The 13,607-nt window shown below is 34.1% G+C and overlaps 1 protein-coding gene across 1 annotated transcript in view; it reads left to right on the forward strand.

Moving 5' to 3' along the window:
• Positions 1-8,523: 8,523 nt before the first annotated feature.
• LOC150098172 (elongation factor-like GTPase 1) overlaps positions 8,524-13,607 on the forward strand; it is a 451,514-nt gene continuing 446,430 nt past the window's right edge. Inside the window, exon 1 of the mRNA XM_090406579.1 lies at positions 8,524-8,690. The gene's annotated coding sequence lies outside the window, so the exon portion shown is untranslated. The remainder of the gene's footprint in view (positions 8,691-13,607) is intronic.

Raw genomic sequence — 13,607 nt, forward strand, 5'->3', positions numbered from 1 at the left:
AAGGAATATATGTAAAACTAGAAGATGATTATGGCAACCGGAGGGCTAAGGTTTCAGCACTGTCAATCAGTGCCGGATTTACGTATAAGCTGGGGCCTACGTACAATCTGCTGGGGCCTCAAATAAAAAAACAAAAAAATATAAAAATTGATAAAAAAAATATTCGTAGAAAAATCACTCAAATGAAGTCAGACATATCACGATGACAATTTCTAAATAATTTTCAATATACAAAATACAACATTAAAATAACTTTGGAGCATTGTAAAAGTGATTGAGATATTTTGTCTTCTTTTTTTTTCAAAAGCATTTATTTGAGAGTTTTTAAAATGTCGGCTAACTTCAAAGGGTATCTATCCAATAATTTTTGACCACTCTTAATCTTAAATAGTCCTTCCAAGTGGGCTTTCCCCAAGGTCATTGTCTTTCAGCTTTCCCTACTTTAACTGAGAAAAGGCCCCCAGGGGAATAATAGAACAATACAAAACAATTAAAGATTACATTCTTTTTAAAATTAAAACTACAACGTTCCAAAATAGTAAAATAAATATAACACAAATTTAACAAATATGTTATTAAATTAGTATAAGAACATAATTGGTATAGTTTAAAATATTAATTTTAAATTATACCAATTATGTTGTTATACTAATTTCATTTTTACTTTTTATTTTCCTATTTTAATTTAAAACTTTCTGTTCTATGAGCCTTATTTATCGTTTTTAAAACCTTTTAATTATATCATTATTTCTGTGATTTCGTAAACGCATACTTTATTATTTTTTTAATAAAAATTAAAAGACAATATATTTTCATATATTAAAAAGGCATATATATATTTTAAATTTTTCTGAGACCTTCTTCTTATTGTGCTATCTTCTATCGAAGGTCAGCGACCATCTTGGCGAACAAACCGCGCTCCTGTGCCAATCTGAGCAGCTGTGCACTGCTCTTTCCTGTCCACATCTTGATGTTGTCAAACCATGATATTCTTTTTCTTCCTCTAGTTCCTTTGCCATCAATTCTTCCTACCAAAATAGTTTGTAGAAGTTGGTATTTGCTGTTTCTCATGATGTGTCCAAGATATGATGTTTTTCGTTTCTTGATTATTTGTACAAGATGTTTAGCTTTGCCAATGGATTTTAAGACATCTTCATTGGTAATTTTTTCTGTCCATGATATCTTTAGCATTCTTCTATATAGCCACATCTCAAAGGCTTCGATTTTCTTGATGGTTGTCGCCTTCAATGTCCATGTTTCAACTCCATAGAGCAGAATAGACCACACGTAACATTTCAGCATTCGGCATCTGACTTCCATGTTTAGGTCTTTATTGCAGAATAGTGTTCTCATTTTCATGAAGGACTGCCGTGCAACTTCAATCCTTGTCTTTATATCTATTTCTGGATCCCACCGTTCATTAAGCCAGCAACCAAGATATTTATATCTTGACACTTGATCAATATTTTTCCCATTGAGTGTCAGTTTCATTGATGAGGCTGGATGTTTGCTGATGATCATGTATTTTCTGAGACCAGCTGATGTAATTTAAAACAGTAGGGGGCCTTTGGGTTTTGTACAGCTTAGGGCCTCAGCAAGTCTAAATCTGGCCCTGCTGTCAATACATAAGAATTTGCAATGGAGAGATATTGGTGATGCATGGAAGGTAGTCAAGGAATGTTTGAAGAAAGCAGTATCAGAATCTATAACCAAAGTCAGAAGGATAAATCAGGTAGGAATTATGAATGAACAGCATCATTAAGCAAGATACTACAGACAAAGAAAAGGTTCTGGGAAGAATATAAAGAAAAGACAATCAGCATATCTATGTGCAGTACAGGGTACGGGCAAGATGGGTCACCTGTATGGCAAGGAAGGCCAAAGCTAATTATGAAAGTAAGATAGTTGATAAGGTCAAAAGAAATCATAAATAGCTCTTTCGCTATGTGGCAAGTAAAAGGAGGAATAACAATGGAAGCATAGCTTTAAACACCGCTGATGGTGGACCAAACCAAATAATTAAATTATTCAGTGAGCATTTTGCACACATTTTGCTAAGTGTGACATTAACTGATAGGATAATAGAGATTTAAGACATAGATGTGCTTAAAATATTGCTGTGGTAGAAGTAGCAGTTATTTTGTTTAGGTAATGTTCACGTTGTACTTTGTAGAGTGCAATATTTGTCTGTGCGGACTATTAGTAGTGCTCTGTCGTCTGCTTATTGATATATTTGAATTTGTATAGCCAAGTTTTGGATGTCATTTATCTATATGTCGGACAGTGTTGGTGATAATATTGCCCCTTGAGGGTGCTGTTTTTGTATTTTCCGACTGTGATATATGCTTATTTTTGTTACTTCCGTTCCGTATGTGAGATAATTCTTAATCAGTTATGCAGTGTCCCTTTTGTTCCAAATGAATATAGTTTGGTAAACAGTATTTAATGGTCAAGTGTGTCAAACGTTTTGGTAAGATCAAAATAGAAGTATGATTATAGCAAATTTGTTTTTATCAAGAGTTTTATTCAGGTCTCCTACGATGTCCTCTAATGACATGGTTGTGTTCTTAATTTTCTGGAAAACGTATTGCTTTTGATGATGATGATGATGATATATTTCTGTAAATAATTTTGTAACTGTATGAGTGTTACTTTATCAAGAGGTTTAGAGATGACAGGCAAATTAGCTGTCTCTGTAGCTGTGAATATCATGTATTTTTCCGTGTTTGTAGATAGGTATAACCATCGCGGTTTTTAGTTGTTCGGGATTTGAGTCAGTATCAAAATGTATTAGCTGGTCTCTGAGTCTGATGTTGTCATTTCCTGGATTAGTGTTTCGCTTTAACTATGAGAGAGCATCTTTCAGTTCCAAATTGGACACAGGAGGAAAGTCCATGGTTTGCTGTTCACCTCTAGTTATTAATTTTGTGTTGGGCCTAATGGGGAAAACATCTCTTTTCAGTTGTGCGATGTTTGTGAAGGCATACTTAAAAGATTCTGTGAGTTCATTCTGGTCTACTCTTGAATAAGTTTTTGGTGATAAAATCTTGTGGGGAAGTTTTTCTTTTTCGACTGAATAGCTCATTAAGTATTTTTCATATTGGCATAGTATTCTGCAAATTTCTGAAAGTAACAGTATTTTTCACAATTATTTTAGTTGCTAGTTGCTTTCTTTTTTGTTTTTGCAAAATGTTTGTAGGGTAATATTTTAATTCTCTTCCATAGAATATGTTTTATTGCAATACTGTCAAGGATATTCATCCATGGATTATTTAGTGCATGTGTTCTATTTCTTGGATATTATGTTTCCTTTCTCTATATTTCTGTTTACAGAAATTTGCTGCTCTCGTATAAAATTATTGGATTATTTATATCAAGTAGTTTCCAGTTTATGTCTTTTATAAGGATATCAGCAATGCTTTTCAGTACGATAGTAGTGACCTATGCATGATTATCTTAGCGAGTCGTTATTTCTTGCTGGGAAGTTTATGGTCGGGTTTATGTTGTACTGGTTTATTAAGTCAACACATATCTTAGTGGTTGGAGAGTCACAGTCAGTGGTGTTGATGTTAATGTCACCTATTACATAAGTATCTGTTGCTGTTGTTTTTTTTATATCCGATCCAAACACGAAAGACCACAAGATCTACAGCTCGTTAGTGCCATGTGTGGGAAAGAGGAAAAGAAGAGGAGGAGGGTCTGTTCACATTTTGCGTGAACACCTGAGGATTGTATTCTTAAGGCAGAGATTGGGGAGACTGTTCCAAAGACAGAAATACACGGAATAAAAGGGGAGGCAATGAAGTTGGTATGCTGAGTTTTAAGATGGACTGTAAAAGGGTGTTGGATAGCAGTGGCTCTTGTGTTAATGGTTTTGGAGGAGAGTGGATGAATAATAGTGGCCAATTCAGCAGAGCACTATGTGGTTGTTGATGTTAGTTAGCCATTTCCTAATTCTTGTAGGAAGCTGAGTGGATTTCTAACTAGCTGTCTGTGTATTGTGTTTATCAGGTATATGTGGTTGTGTCCGTCGTTAGTAGTGATTTCTAAAAGTACTGTTTCTACATGTTCGAAGTGGTTTATGGTTTCGGTCACAGTGTGCTTTTCATTTACAAACACGATAATTCCTCATCTTTTTTGTGGTCTACAAAATGTGTAGGACTGGTAATTTTTAATGTTATATGCAGATGCGTCTGTATTAGACATAGAAATGATGATGATGATGATGATGATGATGATGATGATGATCCTTTGTAGCTCAGTGGATGTGGCGTTTGCCAACTACGGCGCTTGGCCGCACGAAGGAAGACTTGGTTTCGAGTCTAGTCGGCGACTAGAGGAAATTTTTCTAAGCCTTTTTTCGACCGGTTCCCGAGTTAGTCGATCTCTGGCACGCGCAAGCAGGTTTTTCCTCCCGGAAACTCGGGTTTTTCGTACTGTAAACTCAAGAAAATCGACCGTAGAACCCACATTATTTCAGACATTAAATATATTGTGTTAGGGTTAGGGACCACTAGATGGCGGCACATTTGATCCGTCTCTCTTCACTGAGTACCGCTTAATTAGTGATAGCCTTTACACTTACAAAACTGAACCTACTGCTATTATCATTTAGCCAAATTTCCAACCTATTCAAATTCTTGGAGCCTACGTAGGTCAATATATGTGTTGTTTGCACCCACAGTAGAAGGCTGCATGAAATAAGACCTAAAGTCAATTATAGTAGACAATTGGAGGAACATTTTAAGACTTTCTTTACCAAGTTTTCCAGTTAGTATATCTCTGACTTGGCAATCGGATTTTTTCTCCTGGAAACTTGGATCTATAGTCCTGTAAACTCCAGGAAAATTGACCGCAGAAACCATACTGTTTCAGATAATAAAAATATAGTGTTAGGCAGTGGCGGCCGGTGAGAATTTTAGGTGGAGGGGGGGGGTGCTGCATATACGAAAAAAAAAACTTTTTTTTCCTAATCAGTAACGAATTTATTAGTAAATAAATTTACATATTAAAAATTGCTTTATTAAAAATATTTTATTCTCACCACAAACACCAATAATAAAAGTTTCGTATCAATATCAATGACAAATGCAAACGAATATCGGTGTTAGATCGCAGTGCATTTGTTTCCTGTAACGATAATTGAAAAAATATAATTATTTTCATATTTTCAACAGTGACATTCATCATAATTCAGCCTTGTATCTATAATAAATAAATAATTATATGATTATATGTTATTTTAACAAAATAAAATAAGTTTTACAAAAAACAGTTCACCATGCACATGCACCAATAATAAACGTTTCATATCTCACATAAATAAGACGCGTAAGCATACTAAAAATACACTGCTGTTGGAGCAGTTACAGTTGGTAATTACGTAACGTGCGATGACAAGCGCAAACGAATTTCGGCGTTAGATCGCAGTGCATATGTTTTGTAAACTAAAGCGTTAATCGAACAATTCCAATTATTAACTATTCAATCAATGTCAAAACATTGATTGAATAATAAAGCTGTAATCTTTAACATGTTGTACTGCATTTATATAATGTTGTAAGCATTGTTATTATTTATAAACACAAACAAAATTTAATTTTTTCCTTGGGGAGGTGCTGCAGTGTCGCATTGCTTATGTACGGGCCGCCACTGGTGTTAAGATTAGGAATCAAGAAATGATAGTGGGTCAGCTATCTCTGATAGGCTACCAGTGTAGACTGAACTCTTCCCCTCAATCTCCAAAAGTTAGATAGGACTAAATCGACGTTTATTCAGGGGAATAACAGGTGCTCACAGATTCAAATCATTCTATAAGAACCGGATATCAGTAGTCTACCTAATTGCCCTTCCTATCTTTGCATCATCGGCAATCAATTGAACATCTCCTATTAGATCCCCCTGATGTTATTAAAAAAAATCAGCTAATGCCTTTTTCTTCCAGTATAGGGAGTAGGCCGTTTTTAGCCCTATCTAACTTTTGGAGACTGAGTGAGCAATTCAATGTCCACTGGTAGCCAATGGAAATTTTGGTAAATTAAGCGACATGCAGTGAAGAGGCAGCTCAACATGTGCCACCATCTGGTGGTCCCTAACACAATATATTTAATGTCTGAAATAGTGTGGGTTCTACGGTCGATTTTCTTGAGTTTACAGGACGAAAAACCCGCGTTTCCAGGAGAAAAAAACCTGCTTTCCTGTTCCCGAGTTAGCAAGAGATCGACTAACTCGGGAACCGGTCGAAAAAGGGTTAGAAAAATTTCCTCTATTCGCTGACTAGATTCGAAACGAAGTCTTCCTTCATGCAGTCAAGCGCTATGGTGTGCAAACGTCACATCCACTGAGCAACACAGGCTCTCCCTAATTTTTGAACTCTGTTTTTGAAGTTTTACTTCAAAAACAGAAAAGCAAGAAAAATATTATTTTCTTGCTTTTCTGTTAGCAAGCAAAATCTTCGATGACATTGGCGAAGTCTATTTCATAATAATGTAGGTAATTCTTAATTTATTTTATTTAGAAAAACTCCTCTCATAAGTAGCAACACTCACAGCAGTTATGAGGAAAATTTGCAGTAGTATTACAATATTTGGAAATGAGTTCTCGAGACTCTATTTTAGAATTAACTGCGAAAGTTCAAAAAAGTTAAAAGTGCCGCCCGGGTGGATTCCCCCCCTCCCTAGCTACGCTTCTGGTGTTATTAATGTATAAATTGAACAAGAATGATCCAAGTACTAATTCTTTAGTTATATCAGAGGTCACTTTAAATCGGTAGATTCACATCCACTGCATACCACTTTTCGATAGCTGTCTTTCAAATGTCCACTTATCCAAGTCAACAGTTTATATTGTAAACCCATGTTCTCCAGTTTGTGTTATGTTCTTCCATGCGATATCCTGTCAAATGTCTCAGGAAATTCCAAAAGTATTATAATGTATCCATTCCCATTATCCATCTCAGCCATGACATTGTTATAAAATACCAGATAAAATATTCCCATTAAAATATAAAAAATAAATAAAACATTTTTGTTTGGGAATTCTTACCAACTTCTCTAAATTTCGCCCTATATACAATGAAATTTTCATATACTCTTCCCATTTCTGTTGTATCTTTTCTGAGCTGTCAGTCTAGTTATACAAACATATGAAAGGCCTTTCCAGTTCAGCTTAACATCCTTTTTAGTATACATGGTGGTATTTCTTTCCTCAAGATCTTGATTGATCTTCAAGAACTGTAACATGAAGTGGAGGAAATTATATTATTTTTTCTCCTTTCTACAACTTTTCTTGAATTGAACTCAGCTAACCAGCGAAGAAGACAGTGAGAGCCAACTGTCTATCGATTTCCAAAAGGTAGGAACAAAAGATCTCCTCTTGGTCTCTTTCGAAATAAAAATGCATTAAAGTTACTAAGTATCTTTGGGCATGTTACTCTCAGGAGTGATAGGATCTGTTGGTTATTATTATATTATTTATTTTATTCCAGTAAAATTTATTAATAAGACTCAAATTTACATGTGCTCTTGTCAATTTTCAGCCAAAAGCAGTTATTTGAGGGCAAAAGCAATTACCCTCATCAGTAATAGAATTTCTTTTGCCACTTCAGTTGGTTTCGACGATTCCCTTTAGTTCAATCTCATCTAAGATGTGAAGAACCTTCTTCAGGCTTTTGAAGTGAACGAGGATTAACCTGTCTCATATGGTATGAAAAGACTTTCCTCCTGGAAACTGTGTTTCTTTATCCTGTAAACAGACCAGGAGAATACACCCAATTTACATACAGAGTACACTATATTAGTAATGCTAAGAATCTTATCCTGGAATCATGATTACGAAATTTAACGACATCTTGGACAGTTATTGCTGCTTAAGGGCCACAAAGAACCATAGAAGAAGTTCTATGTTTTATTTTATTTATTTATTATTATTATTTTGTTATTGTTGTTGTTCATCTGGTACCCTGGAATTCTTGGTGATAAGGAAGTGGTGGAGAAGATTCAGGGGCGAGTGACCAAGATGATGAGTGACATGTCGAATGTTCCCTATGAGGATAGATTGAGGGGCTTGGAATGCAGAAGATAGGAGAAAAAGAGGAGATATGATAGAGACGTTTACGTTTGTTTAGTATGTTTAGTCCTGCACATATTTTTATATATGTCTTTTTCATATCGCTCCCATGTCAAATTATTATTATCGCTTGCATTATAACTATAAAATATATAATATACAAGTATCCTAATGAGTATGTAGATTTTTCTACCAAAAAACGAATGCGACATATGATAACTGAAACTGGGTTTATCTATATTATCACGACCTATTAAACCCAGTGTCAGTTATCATTTGTCATACAAGTATCCTGTTATTCAAACTAACTTACTAATATATCATTTGAATGATAATTTGTGGATAGCAAGTTCTCAAGTTTCTGATACCAGAATTACATTTTTTAGGACACCTCAGATCACTAGATGGCAGATCATTTTAATTCAGTTCTTGTCAAAACGTGCTTCTTGAGTTTCAGTGGGTTTTAAATGTTGCAATACTTGATTTCGACGTTAGTGCGTGAAATTGTTCACATATTATACTGTTTATTTTTTTACAAAATAAAACACTAATTTTTTAGAAATAAAATTAAGTATTCCATTAAAAAACCGGATTGAAACATTTGAAGAGACCGAATTAGCACAGTAAGTTTTCGGTATTGTTAATCTTATATTATTGACGGTAATTACAAATTTTGTGTAACTTGAAAAGCGTTTGCACACAGACGCATATGCTTGCACATTCCTATTTACAGCATTCGTGCACATATGTACAAGAATATGAAACAATACTTGCTCTTAAAAATGCTTTATAACAAGTATTTTAGATATCCTGACAAGTATTTTAGATGTCATAATACTCCTCACTTATGGAAAATGTACTGTACCGCATACTCCGATAGTGATATTTACACCAGAATGAATAAATTTACACTGTTGTTCTTTCGTCAGTGGTTATTACAGCTTTTGAACGAATTTAATTTTCGTAACAGAATTAACATTCCCTATTGTTAATTCTCAAGATATACACTTTTAGTGACCAGTATTACTTTTGTGGTGGAGGGAGCTGAAATTCGCTTCTTTATCATAAAAATTATATTATGACTTAATTAAAGAACCAAGAAAAACGTGTTTCCTTATGTTATTTTGTGAGTGAAGTGTACTGGCTTTCAAAGTGCATCAGAAAATTTTCCCCGGATATGGGTCACACCAAATGATTGGCTAATGTGGGAAGAAATGAGCTGTTGTGATAGCCTGTTGCTGCCAGATATTTGGGAAATGCCACCATTACTACTATGCTTCCCTAGCATATTTTATAATCACCCAACTCAACATGCAGAGCCAATAAATAAGAATTCTCAGAGGATGAACACTAATAAGGACATCAGTTGTTTCCTCAACACTTAAAGTATAATTATATATAATGCCATAATGTATATACTTTGTAGTGTTTCAGATAACAGTGTGACACCTTTATCCCTGAAGATGTTCATGTGACCTAGACAACATATTTTATAATCATGTCCAGGTCACATTGTCTTAAACATAATCATGTTTAAAACAATGCTGTTTTCTATTAAGTCACCACCTCTAATAACCAATGCTTAAATATTAATTTATGCACATGGTACCATTTGACTGATGTCAGATGCACCTACCCTCACCACTGGAATTATGACAACAGCAGCAATTAACACTTTCATCCTTCCCCCAGAAGAAATGAAATCATTGTTTGGAATGATTATATATAATCTCCCAATTGTTTATGGATCTAAAGATCCATAAATGATTCATAGTGTGATCATTCATGTTATCATATAAGTGTTCATAGCGATCATTCCAAACAACAGTATAGTGCTGGGAGATGAAAATCATATACCACCTAAATATGTTATGTGTTGACTGTCACCTAACCAATTTGGTTAGGGCAGTGTCAGATTGCATGAAACATTTTTTTTTTGTTTTTTTTTTGTTTTTTTGCATTGATAGTTGAATCTAATGTTATTTTATTTATGAAACTTAAGCAGTGGTTGATTAATATTCTATAGAAAAATTTTTGGTTTTAGCTTTTCACATAAATAATGAACTCTTTATATATATAATTACCAACAATCCCTGACTTATAAAAGAGTTAGAACTTTCCCCAAGTCGGATTTAATTCCTTCACTTGTTAATCATACCCTTTTGCTTATGTTTTATTAATGCGCAATCACATACTTCAACATGTTTTAAAGGTTATTTCTGTTAGTTTTAGTTATAGCACATTCACATACAAATTAGATTTCAAAATGTAGTTATTAATGCAGTATAAATAGTATGCAAAAATAGAACGATTTTAAAAAATGTGATGTGTAATTTTGCAGTTTGACCTTTCTTTTTAAATTGTCAAGAGATGACTGAGCAGTGACTTGTTCCTTCTCTATAAATCTCTCAACAGGCGAATATGTCATCGATTTTGCTTTGGAATTTTAAGAACAGTGAGGTATTAGAATCCATAAAAAATGCTGAAAATATGCAGCACTAAAACACTAAGAATATATCACATTCTTGTTGAAAGTGAGACTGAGGAAAGTTCAGTCATATGCCAGGCTATCTGCTTTGCAGAAGACTGTCATTAGATGAAATGTGAATAACATAAGCAGGTTAAGTAAAATTTTTATAATTCACCATTTTTTCAGCTCTTTCACAATAATTTACATAAGCCTGAATCTGCATAAGTCATTGACTGACTACATTATATGACAAACTAACTAACTTCTTATATTAAAGTATAAGATGCTAGCTCTCTTGAATAAGTGTAATTTTATTAGGCAGCACTGAGCTCACTCTCATATACTTTCTTCTTATTGTGCTATCTTCTATCGAAGGTCAGCGACCATCTTGGCGAACAAACTGCGCTCTTGTGCTAATCTGAGCAGTTGTGCACTGCTCTTTCCTGTCCATCATATACTTTAATCTAGTTAAAATTTGGTGTAAATATGACCTATTAGAATGCCAAAAGAATAAAATATAAGGAAATTGTAGATAGTTGTAGTAATGGTATATTTCATAATTGCAGTTTCATTTATTGACTCCTGTCCAGTGGTGCACCCAGAGGAGGAAAGGACCCCCCCCCCCAAAAAACAAAAATTGAAAAAAAAAACCTCAAAAAATTTCCAAAAATCTTTACCAAATTAAAATTCTTTTTTTTTTTAAAATTTATGTTGTGTCTTCTATTTCTAGAGACTACTTATGAATTAGCAATCATTACGGATGCTTGGTCATAGGTCGTATACAATGCCTGGTGTGTATTCTCAAAGAAATTGTCTACCCCCCCCCCCCAAGATTAAATCCTGCTGAGTGCGCTACTGGTCCTGTCACTGTGGTGGAGAAATAAAATGTCATCAAAATGGCCACATTGAAACTAAAATCGAAATGACTTGAGTGAATCTAAATACCCAATTTCTCTAATTCCTTATAGAGAGAAGACATATTAACATGTGGATTTATTTTATCAGTAAAAAATGGTCAGTTTTAAAGGGAAGGGGAGTTATTATCAACCACTCTTGAACTTGAAGACAGAAAAAAATGTTTTTCAAATAGTTGGAAACCTAGGACTGATAACCAGTGTATTTCACTGTATACATATGACCAATACAGCTTTTTTACATTGTTTACTCACATATACTGATATTGTTTAGAATAAAAATTACCATACTTATAACAGCATAACAGGCTAACATACCATAACAGTATAACTTTAGTTTATATATATCCCTGAAAGACTGTAAACTTGTAATGTATGTTAGTACTATAGGTAGGTTAAGGATTGGTTAATCCATGAGTCCTGCTCTGGTACTGCCAAGATATCAAACATGGACCTTATCAGGTCACTTCAGGCCAGTAATGAGAAGAGTAAGGGTGATAGTCTGATATCAGGCAATGAAAAGACATTCAAGCCAATATAGAATTCAAAGCCAACCTTTTTTTTTTTTTTTTTTGTGTGTAAGTGGGTATTTTGTCCATCTTGTTGCTGGTCTATTTGGCCAAGCGAATAGCATATCCACTTTCCCACTAAGTGTGGATAGCATTTGGCCAACCAGCAGACCATTGATTCCATTCCCACTGTAGTCATGGATATTTATGAATGCCTTTAAATGATAGGTGAATATTATTGCCTGGAGTGACCACTGCCTGCTTATCAGAGGTCTGAAGTGACTTGTAAAAGTTCTGTATCTGGCCTAAAGTAGGTGATTATATGTAACCCATAGACCACCTACAGTTCTAATACGCAGTGTCTCTAAATTTTATATGAATTCACACGAAAAAAAGTTGCAGGTTATAAACATAATATTGTTAGTAATTTTTATTTTTATTTATTGACATTTGATATACTTTCATTCTAATTCTTCCTGCATGGGATGGTGGTGATGCATGCTAAATAAGATTTCAGATTCCCCTCTAGATGATTTCATTCAAATTATCTCGAAGGAACAATAATGTATTTATTAACAAGTCTAGTAATGAGCATTATATGTTGGCAATTCATAACATTATTGTCCAAGAACATTACAATGTATACTATATATTAATTAGAATAGCTTTTAATTAGTATCTGATATTTCAGCAAAGTCAAATTGCTATTATTAGGGAACAGTGAACAAACTGATATATATGCACAAGCACTACATTGGTAAGTAAGATCAAAGAAGAGCAATGAAGGAGAGCCTAGTCCTGAATAGTGTTCCCTAGGAGCTAGGATGGATGTTCTTGGCTGTAAGCCTTATGTTCTAAGAATGAATACTTCCAGATTTGAGATAGTTTCATGCAGCAAATTTGTTGAGGTTTTTAGTTCCTAAAGGATGAGGCAGATTCCAAGAAAAGTCTTTCATATTTAAATTTGCTCCTGTGGAATGAGGTGATCTTTTCTAGAATATCGTATAGGATATCACTAAGTCCTGAGTTGCAGTAGTGGTTTAACAAGATATAGTCCTTGTATTTGGCAATTCTGATGTTATCTGTACTACTCCAAGTTCAGGTCCAGGAACTTTGATTGTTCTTTGATTAAGTTAGTGAACTAGTCAGTTTTGTGGTGTTTATCATCAGACAGTGATTCTCATAAAATGGCCAGCACTGCCATCATGCTACTGGTTTTGTATATATTTTAATAGTTTTTGCTGTTTGTCGGTCTTTAAATTTTTCTTTTTTATAATCTATAAACCATTTGATTCATCATTTTCCTTGTTTATTTACTGGTTTTATTTATGGATCGTTATGAAGATCATTCTCTTACCACATGTTCCTCGCTCAGTCAAGTTTGGCTCCAAATATTTTGTCATTCTCTTTTCAAAAATATGCAACCAGTTATTCCTTTTAAATTAATTCTTCAGTATTAATTATTATTTTATATTAGTCTTTTTAACTTAGCCTCTGGGTTGGAGATATGGGGTGGTTCTAAGCACTATTTTTTTCTAATGCTGAATATAGTTCTGCAGGTAACAGGTAAGAATGTGATCACTAATACAAAATATAAAGATAGTTGTAGGCCTTGGGAATACTGCACTTTATATATCATGATGCCAG

The sequence above is a fragment of the Typopeltis vanoorti genome, chromosome 16 (genome assembly GCF_054136105.1).
Source record: "Typopeltis vanoorti isolate ZY-2024b chromosome 16, IOZ_Tvanoo_1.0, whole genome shotgun sequence".
Classification (NCBI taxonomy): domain Eukaryota; kingdom Metazoa; phylum Arthropoda; class Arachnida; order Uropygi; family Thelyphonidae; genus Typopeltis; species Typopeltis vanoorti.